The sequence below is a fragment of the Hyperolius riggenbachi genome, chromosome 2 (genome assembly GCF_040937935.1).
Source record: "Hyperolius riggenbachi isolate aHypRig1 chromosome 2, aHypRig1.pri, whole genome shotgun sequence".
Taxonomy (NCBI): domain Eukaryota; kingdom Metazoa; phylum Chordata; class Amphibia; order Anura; family Hyperoliidae; genus Hyperolius; species Hyperolius riggenbachi.
The window spans coordinates 170,214,966-170,237,656 of NC_090647.1; positions in this window are offsets into that span (position 1 = coordinate 170,214,966).

The following is a 22,691-nucleotide window of genomic DNA, read 5'->3' on the forward strand; positions in this document are numbered from 1 at the left end:
TGCTGCACTGCTTCCACGATCCTACTGCTGCTGGGTTAGCGTTTCCGGATGAGGTACAGCTTTGAGATGCGTTGGAGGAGAAGGAGTCAGAGAGGTAGGTGCTGCTGTTATCCAGTGGGAGGGACGGCGGTGCAGCTGTTTGTGGCGTGGGCAACACCCGTGCCGTAGCAGGTGAGGAATCGCTGCCAGGCTCCACAAGGTTCACCCAGTGCGCGGTAAGGGAGATGTATCGACCCTGGCCGAACGCACTCGTCCAGGTGTCAGTGGTGAGGTGAACCTTGCAGGCAACGGCATTCTTCAAGCTTCGGGTTATTTTGCTGACCACGTGCTCATGCAACTCAGGCACTGCAGAGCGTGCAAAGTGGTAGCGGCTGGGAACCACGTAACGTGGGATGGCCACTGACATCATGCCCTTGAAGCTGTTTGTCTCCACCAATCGATATGGCAGCATTTCGCAGGCCAGAAGCTTGGCTATGCTGGCTGTTACTGCCACGGCCCGGGGGTCATTTGCTGGCAATTTCCTCTTGCGCTCAAACATCTCCGACACAGACAACTGAACCGTAGCGCTGCACACGGAAGGGCTGTTGGTTGTTGTGTTTGAAGAACACTGGGAGACCTCAAGAGCACTACTCCGGAAAGTGACAGTGTCAGCGTCGTCTGATGTTTGTGAATGTTGTGAACCACGCAATGGCTGGGCTACTGCTGCTGCTGAGGCGGGTCTGGTGAACCCAAGGGAGGCAGTGTTGTTTCTGGTACCCTGTCCTGACGCGTTTGCCCAAAGAGTGGGATGTTTGGATAGCATGTGACGGCTCATGCTGGTGGTGGAGAGGTTGTTAATACTTTTCCCCCTGCTCAGGCGGGTCTTGCACACCTTGCAAATCGCCATGGTAACATCCTCAGTGCAGTCTTCAAAGAAAGCCCAGACTTTGGAGCACCTGCCTCCTTGCTGGCGATTTCTGTTTGCTCCTCTTTTGCCTCTCACTTGAACTTCCACGCTTGTGGTGCCTGAAATTGCGCGCCGCCTACCTTGTGGCACAAGGCGAGCTCGTGCAGCAGTGGGTTCTTCAACAGACTCATCTGTGCTGCTGCTACGACGGCGATGTTCTCGTTCACAAACAAAATCTGGGTCTCTGTCCACATTGTCCATACCCTCCTCTTCCATCTCCTCAAACTCGTCATATGTCATTGTGGGCCGCCGCCGTGGAGTAGAGCTCCCCACAACAACCTCTGCGCAGCACACTCCAACGTCGTCTTCCAGATCTTGTCGGCCGACCTCCTGCAATTGCAACCCCTCCTGCCCAAATTGCTCTGGGATTTGGGTTTCCGAGTCCTCTTCGGACTCGCCTTGTATTTCAGTGCGCGGTGCATTTCCCACAGTTAACGGTTGTGAATCCAGGCACAACATTTCTGGCTGTTCCTCCATTGACCTTTGAAAGGTGGAAGTTTGTTGGGCTGGGAATAGCTCCTGCGAATACCCCATTGTGTCCTGAGGTAATTCATCGGACTGGTTATCTGGCAGTTGTGTGCGTGGTGTCGCTGCCGGTTGTGTCAGCTTTGTGCCCACTGGCTCCTTGTAACTGGCTGAGGACTCGGACCTCGTGCGTGATGTGCTGGTGCTGCTTAACCCACTGCTGGACGCTTGAGAGGTCATCCAAGTAATTATCTGGTCCTGTTCTTTTGGATTTGTGAGGGTTGTTGTCCTGGACAACATGGGCGGTATTGAGTGGGTTTTCTTGGGTGCTCCCCTGTGGCCTGTACGTGAACCGTCAGGGGAAACACCTCTTCCCTTGCCCCTCCCTCTTTCACCGGATTTCTTCCTCATTTCACTTATCCTTACAGTACACGCTGACTGGCAGCAGTACAGTGGCAGTACAGAAATGCTATACAGTACCACTATTCCCAGCAGCGACACAGAGCACAATGCTATACAGTGACGGGTGAGCGGTGTACCACTATTCCCAGCAGCGACACAGAGCACAATGCTATACAGTGGCGGGTGAGCGGTGTACCACTATTCCCAGCAGACACAGAACAGTACACAGAATGCTATATAGTGTGGCTGAACGAGCGGTGTACCACTATTCCCAGCAGACACAGAACAGTACACAGAATGCTATATAGTGTGGCTGAACGAGCGGTGTACTACTGTTCCCAGCAGACACAGAACAGTACACAGAATGCTATATAGTGTGGCTGAACGAGCGGTGTACTACTGTTCCCAGCAGACACAGAACAGTACACAGAATGCTATATAGTGTGGCTGAGCGAGCGGTGTACCACTATTCCCAGCAGACACAGAACAGTACACAGAATGCTATATAGTGTGGCTGAACGAGCGTTGTACCACTATTCCCAGCAGACACAGAACAGTACACAGAATGCTATATAGTGTGGCTGAACGAGCGGTGTACCACTATTCCCAGCAGACACAGAACAGTACACAGAATGCTATATAGTGTGGCTGAACGAGCGGTGTACTACTGTTCCCAGCAGACACAGAACAGTACACAGAATGCTATATAGTGTGGCTGAACGAGCGGTGTACTACTGTTCCCAGCAGACACAGAACAGTACACAGAATGCTATATAGTGTGGCTGAACGAGCGGTGTACTACTGTTCCCAGCAGACACAGAACAGTACACAGAATGCTATATAGTGTGGCTGAAAGAGCGGTGTACTACTGTTCCCAGCAGACACAGAACAGTACACAGAATGCTATATAGTGTGGCTGAACGAGCGGTGTACCACTATCCCCAGCAGACACAGAACAGTACACAGAATGCTATATAGTGTGGCTGAACGAGCGGTGTACTACTGTTCCCAGCAGACACAGAACAGTACACAGAATGCTATATAGTGTGGCTGAACGAGCGGTGTACTACTGTTCCCAGCAGACACAGAACAGTACACAGAATGCTATATAGTGTGGCTGAACGAGCGGTGTACTACTGTTCCCAGCAGACACAGAACAGTACACAGAATGCTATATAGTGTGGCTGAACGAGCGGTGTACCACTATTCCCAGCAGACACAGAACAGTACACAGAATGCTATATAGTGTGGCTGAACGAGCGGTGTACTACTGTTCCCAGCAGTGACACACAATGACTGGGGGGGACCCTGGCTAGCGTGGCTGGAGCGCGAACTACCCTGCCTGCCTACCCAAAGCTAAACCCACAGACAAATGGCGGAGATATGACGTGGTTCGGGTATTTATTTACCCGAACCACGTGACCGTTCGGCCAATCAGAGCGCGTTCGGGTCCGAACCACGTGACCCGTTCGGCCAATCACAGCGCTAGCCGAACGTTCGGGGAACGTTCGGCCATGCGCTCTTAGTTCGGCCATGTGGCCGAACGGTTTGGCCGAGCACCGTCAGGTGTTCGGCCGAACTCGAACATCACCCGAACAGGGTGATGTTCTGCAGAACCCGAACAGTGGCGAACACTGTTCGCCCAACACTAACTGCCACCACCATATTTGACAGTGGAGATGGTGTGTTCAGAGTGATGTGCAGTGTTAGTTTTCTGCCACACAAAGTGTTTTGCATTTTGGCCACAAAGTTCCATTTTGGTCTCATCTGACCAGAGCACCTTCTTCCACATGTTTGCACTGTCCCCCACATGGCTTGTGGCAAACTGCAAATGGGATTTCTTATGCTTTTCTGTTAACAATGGCTTTCTTCTTGCCACTCTTCCATAAAGGCCTATTTTGTGCAGTGCATGACTAATAGTTGTCCTATGGACAGATTCCCCCACCTGAGCTGTAGATCTCTGCAGTTCGTCCAGAGTCACCATGGGCCTCTTGACTGCATTTCTGATCAGCGCTCTCCTTGTTTGGCCTGTGAGTTTAGGTGTACAGCCTTGTCTTGGTAGGTTTACAACTGTGCCATACTCCGTCCATTTCTGAATGATCGTTTGAATAGTGTTCCGTGGGATGTTCAAGGCTTTGGAAAAAATTTTTTAGCCTAAGCCTGCTTTAAATTTCTCAATAACTTTATCCCTGACCTGTCTGGTGTGTTCTTTGGACTTCATGGTGTTGTTGCTCCCAATATTCTCTTAGACAACATCTGAGGTTGTCACAGAGCAGCTGTATTTGTACTGACATTAGATTACACACAGGTGCACTCTATTTAGTCATTAGCACTCATCAGGCAATGTCTATAGGCAACTGACTGCACTCAGACCAAAGGGGGCTGAATAATTACGAACACACCACTTTGCAGTTATTGATTTGTAAAAAATGTTTGGAATCATGTATGATTTTCGTTCCACTTCTCAAGTGTACACCACCTTGTATTGGTCTTTCACATGGAATTCCAATAAAATTGATTCATGTTTGTGGCAGTAATGTGACAAAATGTGGAAAACTTCAAGGGGGCCGAATACTTTTGCAAGCCACTGTAAATATAGGTGAATATGCATGCCTAATTTTTTAAAAAGACCATTGAAGTGAGAAGAATATGGATGCTGCCATATTTATTTATTTTTAAAGGGACCCTGGGCGTTACATTAAAAAGACATTTCCACTTACCTGGGGCTTCCTCCAGTCCCAAGTAGCCCCCAAGGACCTCTGGCATCCTCTTCTCCCCTCTCTTGGTCGGGTAATCGGCGACTATCAGGTAAAGCCGCGCATCTGCCGCATCATCATGCCAGTCACCGTAAGCCTCCTGCACATGCGTATCAGTCTTTAGAGAACCACACATGCACAGGAGGCTTACGGCGACCAGCGTAACAGGCGCGAGAAGGGGGGAGCACTTCACTCGAGAGTTGCAAATTACCGGAGCCACCAGCGGAGCCAGGAGAGGGGAGAAGAGGATGCCAGGGGACATATATGTAGCACTCAGGGTCGATTTAAACAATACCACTTGCCTGGCAGCCCTGCTGATCTATTTGGCTGCAGTAGCGCCTTAACAGCAAAAACAAGCATGCAGCTTATCTTGTTAGATCTGAGAATAATGTCAGAAACACCTGATTTGCATAAGCTTGTTCAGGGTCTATGGCTAAAAGTATTAAAGGCAGCTGATCTGCAACATGCCAGGCAACTGGTATAGTTTAAAGGAAATAAATATGGCAGCCTCCATATCCCTCTCACTTCAGTTATCCTGTAATTATGACATAAGTGCACTTTATTTTAAAACATTTTCAACTACAAATTGTTATACATTTATTTGTTCAAATTACATTTTGATTTTAATGTGTGGCTTACTGATTCCATCCAGGGTTATCTCTGACCATTTCATTGCCTTAAAAAAACACCCACAGTCATGTCCATTTAACCACTTCGCCATATCTGGACGCATATATCCGTCCAGATAGGCAGTGGTGCTGCAGCCGTGTGGTGCGCGCGATCGGGCGCGCGCCCGCGCGCGCTCATACTGCCTCCCGCTGCCCCCCCCGATCAGTGAATGGGAATATAATTCCCATTCACCGATCTAAGTCCCCGGCAGAAATACCGACGCTTTCTCATCAGAGAGCGTGGTATTTCTGCCCCCAGGAAACTTCTTCTCCTCTTTTTAGTTCCTAGATGCGACATCGTTCGCATCTAGGAATTTTTTGAATGTGGCCATCTTGTGGCCAAATAGTAAACTGCACCCACATACCTGTATTGAATAAAAAAATACATTACATTACATCTAAAATTGGCTATTTACCTCCCAAACTAAAATTACCCAAATACATTTTTGTATTAAAAAAAAAATAAAAAAAATTACAGTTTTTAAATATACATGTCAAGAGAGTATCTTATTAAATTTTTTAAAATTATAAGCTTGTAAATAGTGATGGATGCAAATTGAAAAAATTCACCTTTATTTCTAAATAAAATATCGGCGCCATAAATTGTGATAGGGATGTAATTTAAATGGTGTAATAAGTGGGACAAATGGGCACATAAAATGCATGGGTGTTAATTACTGTAGCATGTATTAATTTTAAACTATAATGGCCAAAAACTGAGAAATAATGATTTTTTTCCATTTCTATCTTAATCTTCCCGTTAAAATGTATTTACAGTAAAGTGGCTCTTAGCAAAATATACTACCTAAAGAAAGCCTAATTAGTGGCGGAAAAAACGAGATATAGATCAATTAATTTTGATAAGTAGCGATAAAGTTATTAGCGAATGAATGGGAGGTGAACATTGCTCGGATGCATAAGATTTTCGAAGCTGTAGGCTGAAGTGGTTAATAAACAGTAATAAAGTAAATGAATATGTTCTCCAACACCACATGTTTTTGTCACTATTATCCTCATGTATGCCAAATGATAGAAAATAAGTGAGTTAAAAAAAATTCCAGAACAAGAACATAGTAAAATAAAAATAAAAGTCTCCAGAGTGGTAATTGGTTTGTGCCAGGAAATGAAAATTCTCCACTTCTGCCATAGACCTCACTCCAGGTCAATGACCTTGTTTTCTGAACGCAATTATTAGCAATGTCTTTGATATTTTAAAGCATACCTGAAGTGACTAGTGATGGACGACCATTGGAAACTTTTCCGTGAAAGTTCGTAAACCGAGCGTTTGTGGCGGACCCCACTGAGTTTAACCGCAGACGAACTTCAAAAACCTTCAGGCCATATGTTCAGCCATAATTTCTTTTGAACATGTATCAAAACAAAAAAATCTATCTAAAAACACAGACAATGGCACGACAGAGGTGGATAATGGCATGTTCCCTCAAAAATACATATTTTACAAAGAGACTTTTTTTTAAATTTGTAAACGTAAACAAATCCACTGCTTGTGCAGTGTAGGCCTAACACTACACTACAAACTCAACAGTGGTGTGAAATGCTTTTGTGTGACAGTGTCAGGAGACATTGCGAACATGTTAGTCCATAACTAGAAGTGACAAACTCATATAGTACAAGCCCTAGTTAGAAATTATCTGAAGTCCTTTTCTGTTTTACAATACAGAAAGAGTTAAAAAAAAACTAGACTTTTTATGCAAAAGAGATTGGTTGTGGGATACAATCTAGTTTCCTAAAAAGTAAATAGAAGTAAAAAGCCTGTTATCCATCAGTGAGAAGAGAGATAAGATTTTAATGCAACAACGGGTTGTTTCTTTTGCTTCTTGTTCAGCTTAAAAGACAGAGGGCTTGATTCACTAAGACAAATAGCATGCCTTATCAGAGTTAACATGCCTTATCAGTGTAACATAGGGAGTACTACAAATGTATGCCTGCTAATTGGCAATGACGAAAGCTCCACTCGTCCTGCCCTAAGCCCCTGCAGGGGTCCGATCACTTTAAAGGACTTTATCCCCGCACTTTGATTGGCCCAATAGGCTGCCTGTCACTTAACAGGAAACTTGACAGACAGCCTATTGGGCCAATCAAAGTGTGGGGATAATGTCCTTTAAAGTGATTGGACCCGCAGGGGCTCAGGGCAGAACAAGTGCAGCTTTCGTCAGCACTACCTATGCTACTCTGATAAGGCGTGTTAACTCTGATATGGTATGTTAACTCTGATAAAGCATGTCAACTCGGATAAGGCACGTTATTTGTCTTAGTGAATCAAGGCCAGAGTGTGGATTCTAAACATTAGCTACTGTTTTATCTATAAGCCATACTATAAATTTCATTATCTCATAAGCTTATTTTTACTTCAAGTTGGTGTTTTTTTTTTTTGTTGTAAATGCACCCAGAATTAAACACACACACACACACACACACACACACACACACACACACACACACACACACACACGTTAACAGTAATAAGTGCTTTCAGGGAGAGTTTGAACAGCAGCTATCTGAACGACACCTTTGGTGAACAATCCTCATGTACCCTCACTGTTGCCTGCTTCTACACTGGTGCTCAAAAGCTGATGTGATGATACACAAAGGTGAGCACTCCCAGACAAGCAGGCGCGTCATTAGGGCTGAACATCTGGAGCACGTGCTTCCAATCTCCACCCACTGTGCCCCAAACCTCCACGCGGTGCCAATTGTGAGTCCCCGAAATGAAGCAGCAGTGTCCATTGTTATGGCATCACTGCTCTCTGCTTACCCTCCTTGCAGTACAGTGGCCATAACAACGAGCCGCTTTCCCCCTGCACCCTGTGAGTGGTGGCCGTGGCCTCCTATGTTATTGCACGCTCCTCACGGTGCTTCAGAGGAGCGTGCATAGAGCAATACTGCTGCCCTGGAAGAGAGCATGGCCTCGTCTGCATGGCTGCCCAGAGTCCTCCTCTTCTACAATGCTGTGCAGGGGGGGAAGGAAGGAGAGGAGACAACATCAGCCATCCACACAGTACGGGAATTTATTGCTTCTCCTCCCCTGTCTATAGGGAATCTATTGCCTCTCTATTTATATTTATGGTCATTTTGTAAGTGGCAAGTGCATTTTTATCTCTTAGTCTAAAAGATAAAAATGCAATTACAAAATGCAGATGAATTTAAAAGATTATATTATAGATAATGTTATAATAAATTGTGGAGATAAGGAATGCTCCCACCACATAGCCTGCTTTTGGCCCCAACACCGATTTGATCGTACACCAAAGGCTTACACAGTGAGCTGGGGAAAAAACTGCCTATCTTCTGGTTCAGTCACTCAGAACATGGTTTGGCGGTACTTCATCAGAACCTACCACCGGCACCTAAATATGTTCTGAGTAATGGAACCAGCAGTTGTTCCCTAGCTCACTGTGTATTCCTTTGGTGTATGATCTAATCGGTGCTGGAGCCAAGTACAAGCTATGTGGCAAGAACTTATCTACATAAATTATTATAGCATCACCACTAGTGAGGCCAGCCCATCACCTCCAGCCCAGCATCACCATCAGTCCAGCATCACCGCCAGCCCAGCTCAGCAGCACCACCAGCCCAGCTCAGCAGCACCGCCAGTCCAGCTCAGCATCACCCGCCTCTCCAGCTCAGCATCACCCGCCTCCCCAGCTCCGCATCACCTGCCTCCCCAGCTCAGCATCACTCGCCAGCCATGTGCAGCATCACCTGCCAGCCCAGCTCAGCACCACCCCCAACCCAGCTCAGCATCACCGCCAGCCCAGGTCAGCATCACCGCCAGCCCAGCTCAGCATCACCGCCAGCCCAGCTCAGCATCACCGCCAGCCCAGCTCAGCATCACTGCCAGCCCAGCTCAGCATCACTGCCAGTGCAGTATCACGGCCAGCCCAGCATCATCACCAGACAACACATCACTGGCAGCTTAGCACCACCCGCTAAGACAAAGCATCATCACCAGCTAGGTCAAAGAATTACTGCCAGCCAGGCCACTGCATCACCGCCAGTCCAGCTCAGCATTATTGCTAGACCAGCGCAGCATCACTGTCAGCCAGCACAGCAAGGCCCCCTACTAGTGCAGCATCACCGCCAACCAGCCCATCATTACCGCCAGCCAGAACATTATCAACCACAGCATCATGGCCAGCCTGCACAGCTTCACCAGGCCAGTCTTCCTACACAGCATCACCATGCCAGCCAGTGCACTATCACCAGGCCAGCCAGCTGTCACAGTATCACAAGGCCTGCCAAGCACAGCACCCAGGCCAGCCAGGTGAGGACAACACAGAAGCCAGGTGATAGGACTCTACCTAGTAAATATTTAGGGGGCTCTCTGCCTATTTATGTGAAATGCTACCTATTTATGGGGGGGGGGACCCGCTGTCTAATTAAAGCTTAAGGATCTCCATCTAACATTTTGTTGGGCATGCCTATTATCTTTAGGTTACACTGCTGCTAAGTTCATGTACATTTTTCCTCATACATGGCCACGCCCACTCACTACATGACCACCCCCATTATTTTCAGCAGGTGCCTCGGATCTCCTAGGATCTTAGCAACGCCCCTGCAGACAAGTTTATAAGACCACAGTCTTAGATATGCACAAGGCCGTGAAGGTGCCTGTGGACCATAGCAGATTAAAGTGGACCTGAACTCTTGCACAGGACACAAGGAAAACATAACAGAAATGCACCCTGTATGTACTTAAAGAGTTTAGCCTGTCAAATTCTCCTTAATTTGTGTCTAATCGCTAGTTGTAATTTGATCTCCCCCTGTGTCACATGACTGCCTATGGCAGATAAGCAGATAAGCCCATTTGAAAGCGCAGGCTGTAAACAATATGGCTTTTTCCATGAATCGGAAAGTAGAAACAGTGCAGATTTATGTTACACTTTGTATCAGCTGCAACAAATACATGTGTTTTGTTTAAAGGTTTTTATGCTGTTGTGTATCTTTTAGAGCAGAGAGGAGTTCTGAGTTCAAGTCCACTTTAATGTTTAGTCATTTCTAATTAGCAAATTAAGAAATTACTAATCACTACCATTTACTCTGTATTCAATGCACTCATTTTGAATTCCCAGAATTATATAATAAAGTGGCAGTAGTTTTGGAAAAGCTTAGGGTGTAATCTGAGAACTAATTTAATGGTAAAAGGGCCTCCAGATGACTACCCACTTCTAGGTAATTAGGTAAAGGGGGTCATCTTTTACTCCCTACTCATCTAGAAGAAAAGGTTAAAAGTTAAAAAGGTACAATACATTTCAGATAACATAATTTAAAAAAAAAAATTCATCTGTGTCCATATCTTAATCCGTATACTTCAACTTTCTCTCCTGTAATCTTCTTTCTTCTCCAGTATACTTGATTCCTTTGACGTTATATTTTTTTTTTGTAAACTTCTATCTTAGATGTTAAAAAGATTAGGGGAGGGGGTCCTTTGTAATTTTTTTTATATTATTATAAATAATTAAAAAACATATAAAAACCCTAAGGTGAGAAGTGATGCATGGTGCAAGTCCCCCTGTAATCCTGCAGGGTCCATATGCAATTACATTTTTCTCCCAGGAGATAATTTTTAATCTCGTATTTAAAATCATTTTTCAGGACTTTGCAATTGAAAAAGTGCCAAAAAGTAGGTGAAAAGTCCTATCAAAATAATTATGAGCATTTTCTTGCTTGCTGGTAGTTTAAAGGGTATTTTATTAACAACGTGTGAAAATATCACCTGGGAGTTCTGGTTCACCATGAGCTTGCTGGGTACTCTGTAACTCAGGAAAACAACTCAGAAGACAAAGTGAATTGCATATAGGCCTGGGGGCCACATCCAAATAACTTTCTCTCTTAGGTGATATTTTTACACCTGAAAAGTTATTTTAAAGAGTAACTGTCAGGCTGCAAAAACTAATTTAAACCTCTATTCTCCTGTGTTAACCACTTGCCGACCGCCCACTCATAACGCGCGTCGGCAAAGTGGTAGCTGCAGGACCAGCGACGCACATCTGCGTCGCCGGCTGCAGGCTAATTAATCAGGAAACAGCCACTCGTGCGAGCGGCTGCTTCCTGTCAATTCACAGCGGGGGGCTCCGTGAATAACCTGCGGGCTGCCGATCGCGGCTCGCGGGCTAAATGTAAATACAAGCGGAAATAATCCGCTTTGTTTACATTTTTACAATGCTAACAGTAGCAGCGTTGTACTAGATCAGCGATCCCCGGCCAGTCAGCGGCCGGGGATCCCTGTCACATGACAGGCAGGAGCCTGTTAGAGGCTGCACAGGACAGATCCGTTCCTGTGCAGCCTCCGATCTCCAGGGCAGGGAGGGAGAAGAGGGAGAGGGGGAATCCTGCCATGGAGGGGGCTTTGAGGTGCCCCCCCCCCCACCACCCACACGCATGCAGGAGCGATCAGACCCCCCCAGCACATCATCCCCCTAGTGGGGAAAAAAGGGGGGCGATCTGGTCGCTCTGCCTGTTATTTGATCTGTGCTGGGGGCTGTAGAGCCCACCCAGCACAGATTTTAGAAATCATCGCTGGTCCTTAAGGGGGGGTAAAGGCTGAGTCCTAAAGTGGTTAAACAGTTTAGAAGGAAGCCAAAAGGGCAATACTGAAGTTAAAAATCTCTCTTACTATGATGTGTGCTGAACAGCAAGGCTGGTTATTCCCAGGCTCTGAAGGAGGCTGGCAGGACGCATAACAGATACTGCAAAGCATTCTGGGGCTGCCTCTTCTCCCCACTGCAGTACCTTGGGTCATTCCCTTCATTTCCCTATCACGCCCTAAGGCTGCTTTCATTCAGTGAGAAGTTACAGGCTCGTGTTACCGCAGCTTGTAACAGCGGCAGCACTGAAAAATCACCGGGCACATGTTCCGTTAGAGTATACTGCATGAGTCCGCTATTGTTCCTAGCCACATGGCTAATTAATATTCACTGCACAGTAGTGTTGTCCATTAGGATCTTTTTTGTGAGTCGAATCATCAGGAAGCAGGGAGGATATGACATCACAATTGGCTTCATAGGAGACAGACAAACATGGAACCTACCATGAGCTGTCAGGAGCATCATTCTCTGCAAATACTATATAAAAATTCTGTGAAATCCAAATGTGGACAGTGAAATGCATATGTAATGTAAGTAGAGCCAATATTTAGCTACTGATATATGTGTTTTTTTCTCTGAGACCCTATACCTAACAGCTCCTCTTTAAAGAGAAGATGAACAATCATCTTCTAGGAGAAAACTCAGGAGCCCTTATGCAATTCACTTTTTCCTAAGTGATATTTTCACAACTTATTAATGAAATGCCTTTTAAGCTACCAGTCCAGCAAGCAAGAAAATACTCATATTACTCTTGACAGTACTTTTCACCTAACTTTTGGTACATTTTCAAGTCTAGAGCACTCAAAAGTTATTTCAAACAGAAGATGAAAAATGATTGCCTAGGAGAAAACCTAGGAGAAAAAGTGAATTAAATAAGGGCCCAGGATGTTAGTTTATTATGCTAACTTTTTACAGCTGTCTCATTTGTTGTTCAAAATGAAGGCCACATTTTATGTTTTAAAATTCTTCATAATTTCACAATAGAATCCTCCATTTGCATCACCTCAGAATGGGGTTGATTCACAAAGATTACTTATTTTTCATCTTAAAGGGGCACTATGGCGAAAAATTGTATAATTTAAAATATGTGCAAACATAAACAGATAAGAGGTACATTTTTTCCAGAGTAAAATGAGCCATAAATTACTTTTCTCCTATGTTGCTGTCACTTACAGTAGGTAGTAGAAATCTGACAGAAGTGACAGGTTTTGGACTAGTCCATCTCTTCATAGGGGATTCTCAGCATGGCATTTATTCTTTATAAAGATATTCACTAAAAGAATTTAACCTCCCCAGCGTTCAATTTCCCCAGGATTTCTGTGCAAACAGTGATAAAATTTATTTTTAAAACTTTTTTTTTCCTGTAACTTGCCAAAATGTGTCAAGCAAGGGTCTAGTATACAGTGCAGGAGAGTATTGATGTGTATGCATGTTTATACTGTTCACAGCATGTTTTTTTGAACGGACATTTCTGTCCATACCGCTAGGGAGGTTAAACAATGATGATGGCCAGCTTTCCTGCTTGCTACACAGTTTTTTGGCAGTTGGACAGAGTAACTGCCATTCACTAAGTGCTTTTGAAAATAAATAAATCCCTGAGAATCCCCTCTGAAGAGATGGACTAGTCCAAAACCTGTCGCTTCTGTCAGATTTCTACTACCTACTGTAAGTGACAGCAACATAGGAGAAAAGTAATTTATTGCTCATTTTACTCTGGAAAAAATGTACTTCTTATTTGTATATGTTTGCACATATTTTAAATTTTACAATTTTTCGCCATAGTGCCCTTTTAACTGTAAGGCATGCTAATGCATAGATAAACAAATAAGGAGAGATAATTAATGAGATAAATAGATAAGGAGCTAAACCATGAGTTATGTCAAATAAGGAAAGCTAAACCATGAGTTATGTCAAATAAGGAGAGCTAAACCATGAGTTAAGTTAGATAGGGAGAAGTAAATCATGAGTTAAGTCGTTTAAGGAGAGATAAATTGTAAGTTAATAAATAAGGTGAAATAATTTAACAGAAAATCTTTGTGAATCAAGCCCAATGTGTCCTACTGCAACACAAAAAATATAGTTTGCTATAAATGATCACCGGGGTAATGGCTTTTCAGTTACTAAACTTTAATATCCCTTTGTCTGTGAGTTACCATAAGCTGCAGTGTGCCTTGTGCTGTGTTCCAATTAAATGCAAGGACAGGATGGTTGATATTACATGCTGACTTTACACAACAGCAGCTTCACTGAGAATCTAGGACAGCTTTAAGGCAATATAATAGGTTTATGTAAGAGAAAAGAAATCAATGGGCAAATTACATTGCCTATAACAACCACAGTTCACTGTTTAGTTGTCTGACTTAAAAGTTGAGTGTCTGCTATGAGCTTCATGTGCACTTTGCTCTAAGGTTAAAGACACAGATAACCCAATTCCAGAAAAAAAAAGTTTTAGTTAGGTTTTATATAGTGAGGACATTAATTACATTTTGGAGGTTGTTGTCATTGGAGAGATTTTTCTTTATGTTTTGTCCTTGGGACCACCATAAAGCCCTGGGATTGCATTTGCAAAAACTAAAAAGGACAGAAGATAGGAGCTAGAAATAAAAAAAAAACTAGTTATGGAACTTAGCTTCAACCCATCTCACAAACAAATGTTCTATTTGTGGCTATCTCTGCCACTCTTAAATAGAGATATCCTCACATTAGGGCCGGCACTTCCATAGAGGCAAAAGGGGCAATATTGCCCTAGGGCCCCAGAGCCTGTAGGTGCCCCCAAGGTGTGTCCCCCTCCCTTCCAGCAATGGTGACCCCATACATACATGCCTGCAGAGAACAAGGAAGAGCGGCACCGTGGGGAGAAGTCTGGAGCATAGAGCATAGCTGGGTCCCCAACAATGCTTTTGGGGATATATAATGGACACCTAACGATTTTGTGCAGCTGGTAGTGTGGTGGGATGGATCCTGGGAGTGGCCCGAGGGCTTCAGGGAAGGGGAGGCATTGCTTGGGTGTACCCAAGTTACTTGTGCCTCAGGGCCCCATTGTAGCTAGAACCGCCCCTGCCTCACATCTTCAATGGGCTGACACTGATGGATAATGTTACAGGTAGGGGTACAGGATAGCAATAATAACCTAAAAGAAGAGATGGCTCGAACCTCACATTTTAGGTTTGCGGACGAGCAAAAGTTTGTGTTCGAGCGAACCGCAAAATACTTCAATGGGCAGGCGAATTTTAAAACCTACAAAGACTTTTTCTGGCCACAAAATGTGATGGAAAGTTGTTTCAAGGGGTTTAACACCTGAAGGGGGGCATGCCAGAGTGGGATACATGCCAAAAGTCCCTGGGAAAATTATACATTTGATGCAGAGCAGGGTTATAATCCCTAAAGGGCAGAAATCACATTACATTCCTAAATTGGAGGCCTAAAGTGCTTGAAAACATCTTGCGTGTGTATACATGGATCAGGTAGTGTAAGTACTACTTCACACTGACAGACCAAACTCACTTTTCAACGCACCGCAAACAGCTGTTTGAGACTGTGAGCTTTATCTATGCAGTGTCACCCACAAAGAGAGCTATGGTATAGTAAGTTAAATCACACAAATACAGTGGAAAGATATGCACTGGTAATACAGTGTACTGGGCCTGGCACAGTACAGCAAGGACCAGCTGCGAGTGCAACAGACAGGGCTGTATCTATGCAGTGTCAGTGTCACATACACAAAAAAACACATCAGAAGAATATTAGCCCTCAAAATAGATTTTTTGGGGTGCTTTCAGAAACAAATTTCAGCGAGGAGCAAGCTAACGCTTTCCCTATCTCCAACAATGTCTCTCCCTGGGAGCGTGTATCAGGCTTAAGGGTATGTACATGCATTCGGTTTTACCACTTCCATTTAACATGAGAGCTTAACTATACCATGTGTTCACATCATTCAAAATGTTCTGGCCCCCATAATACATAGCTGTAGTAAAATTGGCCAGTTATTGGTCAATCAGACTTGGGTATGTGTACACGCCGTAAACCCTAATACACACATCTGAATTTGATTGACCAATGACTGGCCAGTTTTACCACTTCCATATAGTATGAGAGCTTACCTACAAATATTGTTCATAGTAATCAAAGTCTGGTGGCTCTTATGCTAAATTGAGGTGGTAAAATTGGTCGGTAAGTGGCCATTCAGAATTGGATGCATGGATGCACCTTTACACAGAATGCAGAAGCAGTGCGTAAAAAAATATGTTAAGTCTTCCATAGAAATGAAGAGGGTAAGTAACACACAGATAACTGATCATGAGCAAGTCTAATCGCTACTAACCACCGCTGGTTCGGAACATTCAGGTGCGTGTTAGCTAAATGCCAAGGAGTAAAAATACCAGCACTGACTTGAGAGAAGTAACTGTTGCTTCAAATGAGTCTGGGAAGGGTTTGCAGTGTTCCCCAACCCTGTCCTCAAGGCCCACCAACAGTACATGTTTTGTGGAAATCCACACAGGTAGTTAATTGGCTCTGCTGGGACACTAATTACCTTACCTGTGAATATTTGTGGTTTAGTGCAAAACATGTACTGTTGGTGGGCCTTGAGGACAGGGTTGGGGAACTATGGGTTATAGGACCATTTCCAAACAAACTGAAGATCTCTATTCTACAGGGAGAAAGATATTTCACAAAAGGAAAATATTCAAGACAGTGGCCAATCTTTCCAGGACTGGACATACCAGCAGACCTACCTCAAGGACAGACCATGCGGTATTTTGAGAAACTGCACAAAAAATATGAGCTACATCTCAGACTCTACAGACCTTACTTGGCATGTTAAATGTCAAAGTTTGTGACAGTACAAATATAAAAGCTAAGTATGAAAAGTTACATCTCAATGAACCACAATGCCCTTTGGACATACCCTTAAGCCTGATATGTTTTTTAAAAGCCAAAGTAGCATATAAGTACAAACATCTCATACCAATATTCAACCACAATAGTAGAGGGGTGAGGATTTGCAAAGCAGGTATTTTGAGTGCCGGTGGTTGGGCAGCAAAATGTTCGCCACAATGCTGGACAATAATTCAAAGCACACCACAAAATCCACAATGGAATGGATGAAAAATAAAAGAATCAATGTGCTGCAATGGCCCAGTCGAAGTTCGCTTCTCAAGGACCAGTTGATATTCTTTATAATGTTCTGATATGTAAACACTGGCAGATTTCTGGAAGGGCCACAAAAGCCCGGGACTTTGGCGGATGCAGCCCAAGAGGGGACCTGGGCATGAAAGAGAGGTTACTACTACTAAAAAGGAGACCGAAAATGGGGAGCAGCACACGAAAAAGAAAAATGTATGTTCAAGGAAGCTGTTCATGAAAGAGAGGGAGGCTGCACACATGGATGATACACATGGAATGGGAGGGGCTCTGCTGCACAAGAGAGGAGAGCCACAACATACTTTGCCTAGGGGCACCTAAAGTATCCGGCCTTGTATGTAAAACCCCAGAACTGAAAGAAGATGTCCTTTCCTCTTCTCATAACTACATGTAAGATTATAATACACTGTGGTATCTGTGCAGCCGTCTGACTGGCTGGAATTTTCCCAGTTTTGCTAGTCTGATGCACTTCTAATACATTACAAATGACACGTTTGCATATATCAGTATTTATAAACAGGGCCATACATATGTATATGACTGAACCAGGGCAATTTTTTAATTAAAGGATCGTTGGCTTTAATGAATTCTTTTTAGAAGAGAAAAATGTAACCTTTTTAATTATGTACTTATGCGTTTTGAATGCTGCCTGCTTTACAGTTTAGTGGGGCTAATTACTGTAAGCTGTTTGGGCTTTGGTCTATGTACCAATGTTTAACATTTTGATATTTAGTACCGAAGACATTAATGAAGGAGCATACTGGGTAATTAAACCTTTGGAATTTTTACCTTGACCACGTAAAGGTTCAAATAGCTTCTCCGCCATCTAGAAAGCCTTTAAACTGCAAATTAACAAGTCACATCACATTTAATCTGTATTCGTTTGCCTTGCTGTAAAATTAGAGTTCCCTAATGCGCTAAAGTGAATAATACATATCTGTTAATTAGAGTGAAGGTAAAGTTTTTGTAAATATCCCTTTCCACTCAACACTTTTAATTCAAATATCTTTTCTTTTTAACAACACATAAAAATCTGACTTTGGAAAATATACATATAAGTAAATGGAACCAACTGATCTTCAAATACAACACACTCCAGTGCTAGGCACCAATAAACGTGTCATGCTGAAAGTAAATGGGTTTCTGAACACAGAGGATTTCATGAAAATTGTGTTATTTTATGTTAGATAGAAAAGATGTAGCAGAGGAGGTACCCAATCAATTTTTTTGTTCTATATTGTTTCAAAATTGCTTTTCCCACAGGTTCTCAATTGAAGACAAAATCTAGGTTATATGGGTCACCAGAGAGATATTGAGGATATATAAGTTAGAGAAACCTGTACACACAAAAGAAAATGAAAACACTGAAGTACGTAATTGACTTAATAATCATTTTTTATCTTCTTTTGGTTATGTACCATTTATAACAGCCCCGCAGAGAATAGACTGACGGGATATGTGGGTAGAATTTATACGGCTGTTCGTGAGTTTTAGATTAACTGAGAATTACTGCGGTATTATTCCAGCTAATACTTCTTCCATCTATATCGGGAAATAAAACAAAGCAGCAGAGTACACAGTGAATGTTTGTATTGCTTAGCTTGACCACTCTAAATCTGTCCTAATTTTCCTAATAAGAATCCATGAGAGTTTCCAATCTCTTGCACAACATGACATTCAAGAGCTTTGCCAAGAAAGAATAAACAGAGGAAAACTCAGGACAAGCCTCCATGTTAGAATTAATGTTTGACAACACTTTACCTGCCTTGACAATATCTGCTAAACAAATATATCAAATGTTCTGGAGTCGTTTTATGCTCCGTGTCTCTATCTGTATATTATTCCTGATGACAGTCCCTACGGGGTTGCTGTAGTAGCTGGGGGCAGAACTCTCTATATATTTTGGCCTTTTTCCTTCAAACAAGCCATGGCATATTTGCTTATTCCAATACAACACATCATGCGAATGTGGTGAAATATGAACGAGCATTTGTCATACGCCATACAAGCTGCAAGGTATATATACTTTCTGTCCTTGAACACCATGCAGTCAGTGAGCTGTGCAGCCATACAGAATATAATAACTACTACAGGGATGATGATCAAATGAAATAATATGCTAATTAGCTCCACCCAGGAGGCAGAATTTGGGTTTATCGAAACCCAGTTTATAGCAGCTCATTCATTTAACCAGTACTTGTATACAGCATCCAACCTTCCATCACTTTTGAAGCTGATTTAAATATTAAGATACTTTTTGCTATTGTAGATTATAAACCCCAGTGTCTCTTATATAGACTATGATTGGCTGAAAGAAAAAAAGCAATCAATAGGCATTAGGGTTCTGGATAGTCTCAATCAAAATAAAGAAGCACTGCATATCTGTGACCTAACTGGAGACCAAGGCAGGGCCTAATTTCTCCTTCTACAGCACAGGCCATGATAGGTCACAGCATGTACATATTATTTACATTAACTGATTATTTACTTATGTATATTATAAACGCTCTCTAAAAATTTCCCTTTGTCCTAAGCCCTTTTGTGTCTTGAACATTATTATACATTTTATTTATCATGTTACTTTTATCACTCTCATTACTAATTCTGTATTTTGTATTCTGTATTGTGTCACTAATTATATATCTTGTATATCAGTGTACACTATTGTTTGTATTATTATGTACCCTATGTTCTTTTCTTACTTTGTACAGCGCCACGGAATATGTTGGCGCTTTATAAATCAATAATAATAATATTATTAACATTCACTGTTTAGTGACTCGTGCCCACCTTTATTGGGAAGCTCAGTTTATTAGTTCATTGCATGACATTATTCTGTATCAGAACTGAACTACCAGCAGAGTAGGGTGATCAGAATTGTTCAATATTTCCTATGTTTGGAGATCCTATAGAAAGGTTACTAACAGTCACCATCATTTGTAATACTTTCCCCTCTGTCAAGGAAAGGAACCTATGCTAAACATATTCCTGAATCTGCTGATGATCTGGGTATATAAGCACGTAGTAGGGACGTTGTCACTTGATTGTATTCCACATGCTTGTGTTGCCATGAACAGTAGCAAACACTAGAGAACATACGTGATCCAATAAACCTTGGTGGTATTTTCTTTAAAACATGATTTTAGGTGGCAAACATTTTCACCTCATTCCTTGGTCATTTCAGAATATAGCAGAGAATGTTGAAAGGTTAATGCATTAAAATAAGATGTATTCACAGCAAGAACTGTCCAGGATAGCCTGTGTTAAAAAAACAAAGAAGGGGATGGGGATTCTAACACCAGATGATTCCGCCCACTGCAAAGCAGATCACTTTAGCAGCCTAAGGCAAAACGCTCAAGCACTAGTGCTTTTTAAAGCGCTAGTGCCATAATACCCTATTATGACACTAGGGCGTTTTGCGTTAATCGCCCGCGATTAACGCAAATCGGCAAATGCAAATTTTTATCCTGCACCATTTTCAGGCGATTTCCCGGCGATCGCGTTTAGTGCTACAGAAACGCTAATAGCGATCGCGAAAAATCGCCAAGTGTGAATTGGGCGATTTTTTCGTTTTAATCACCAAAAGTCGCCAGAGCAAAACGCTAGCATAAGCGCTAGCGTTTTGCAAGTGTGAATGGGGCCTCACTCTGTTTGCATGCTTTGGTCCACCAATAGCTGGCACTTTTAAAAAGGAAACTATTTAGGTTTGCTCGATCACATATGCTCTCCAGTGTTCTTCATTGTTCTCAAAACAATAAATCTGGCACTTGGTGCTGCTGGGAAGGCATGTACGTAAATGTGTTTTTGTAAACGAATACCGGTATATTTTATACAGAGTTAAGGAGACATGCCACAAAGAAATCGTGGTTGATCATGCCCATACAGTAATTGTCCTACATGAGTGTGCTCTTTTTTGACTGAGAGAGCCATAAACGCCACATATTTTAAAATGTAATTCTGCGAGAGCCATACAATATGTTTCAAAATGGCACAGTGCGCATGCACAGCAGAGGGCTCATGTCCCTGTTGCCATGGTGATGTGTACACAGTAGATCCTCCAGGCAGCGGAAGTGTCAGACACGTCTTCAGCTTCTCTTGGGTTTCTGCATCATCAGCAATTTCTCCGAGAGCCAGACAGGATAAATAAAGACTAACAGCTTGTACAATTAGCTAGCTGACTTGGGGGTTGATTCACTTTGTAGGACGAGATCCTCACACTTTGGCCCAATTGGCTGCCTGTCAAGTGAGAGACAGCCTATTGATCCAATGAAAGTGCGAGGATCTTATCCTACAAAGTCCCTGGATCTGATAGGATCCAGGGTGGGACAATTGGAGCAGCTGTTAGTTTTGGGGGAAGGGTGAGTAAGTTAGTAGTGCATGCTAGAGCAGTAGCGTGCCTACTTTGAAGTGAAACAAAGCTTAGTGAAACACGCCTTACTGATTCGTCTGTAAGCCAGATGTAGCCATCAAAAGAGCCACAAATGGCTCCCGAGCCATAGGTTCCCTACCCCTGGCCTAGACAGTACAGTTTGCCTCAATTATTGTATGACATTGGTAGGGCTAGTTAGTATTAGGTTACTTTAAGGATAGTGTTAGTAGTATTTTTTTTTATTCAAGAACTTTTTATTGACAATTTTAGGCATACAACAAGAAAAAGGAGATGTCATTACATGAACAATGTTAGGTCTACAAACAGACTTTTATAAACACCAACACTATACATGCATTTGTAACAGCCCAATGGACCTTTCCATGGAAAAACCATCTTAATCTGTATTGCTTTATAGCAGAGCCTACAAGCGTAGCTTATAGCAGGATAGGCACCAAATGGGACAAATCTTTGGAGAAGTACAAACCAAAAAGTAATTAACTTCAGATTGTAGTATAGAAATTGTCAGAAAATCTGAGATGTAAATGCCACAACAGGTGGTAACCAGTCTCAGAAGCCTAGGTTAGTAGAGAAAATAATAATAAAGTGATACAAACACAACAAGAAAAAAAAGGAAAACAAAAAGTCACTTAGACCTTCAGGCGGAATAGATTCATCGATTCCACGGAATTTCAAATTGTTTCGCCGATTTCTGTCTTCTGCTTCTGTCATTTTTAGTTTAAGCCTGGTGATTTCTTTTAGCTGTGCATCCATATTATCTACCACTTTATTATGTTCTTGTGTTAATGAAGCAACCTGATCTTCTGTATGAGCTACTCTTTCCCCTAGAGAACATAAGGAATTTTGTAAAGAGGAAGCTTGTTTGAAGGAGAGTAGAATCTCTTTCATAAAGTCTTGGGGGACTGTTTGGACCGAAGTGGGAAAGCCTACTATATTGAGATGTGAAGGATCGGGAGGAGAGGCTCCATGTGTGAAATAGAGCTTACCTCCTCTTCCTCATTGTCCTGCAGTCTCTGCTTGTTTTTTGATGGACTTCTAGAGGATGGGGTGCCCGGAGAGGGAGAAGAATCATCAGACCTCTCAGAAGCGTTACCCGCTGTTGCCTCTGCACTGTTACCGCCGCCTCTTGCTTTGCGAGCTACAGGGACTGGATCTGTGCATTTTGTGGCGGCGCCATCTTGGATTGGACCACGCGGCTTCCCTGGGAAAAAGTCTGTTAGTTTTTGGGGTTTGCCAGTGGTCCTACCTTGTTTCTTGCAGGTTTCCGTCTCCATCTTATCCTCCTCCATTAGTGTGATAGTCCACAGGGCGGAA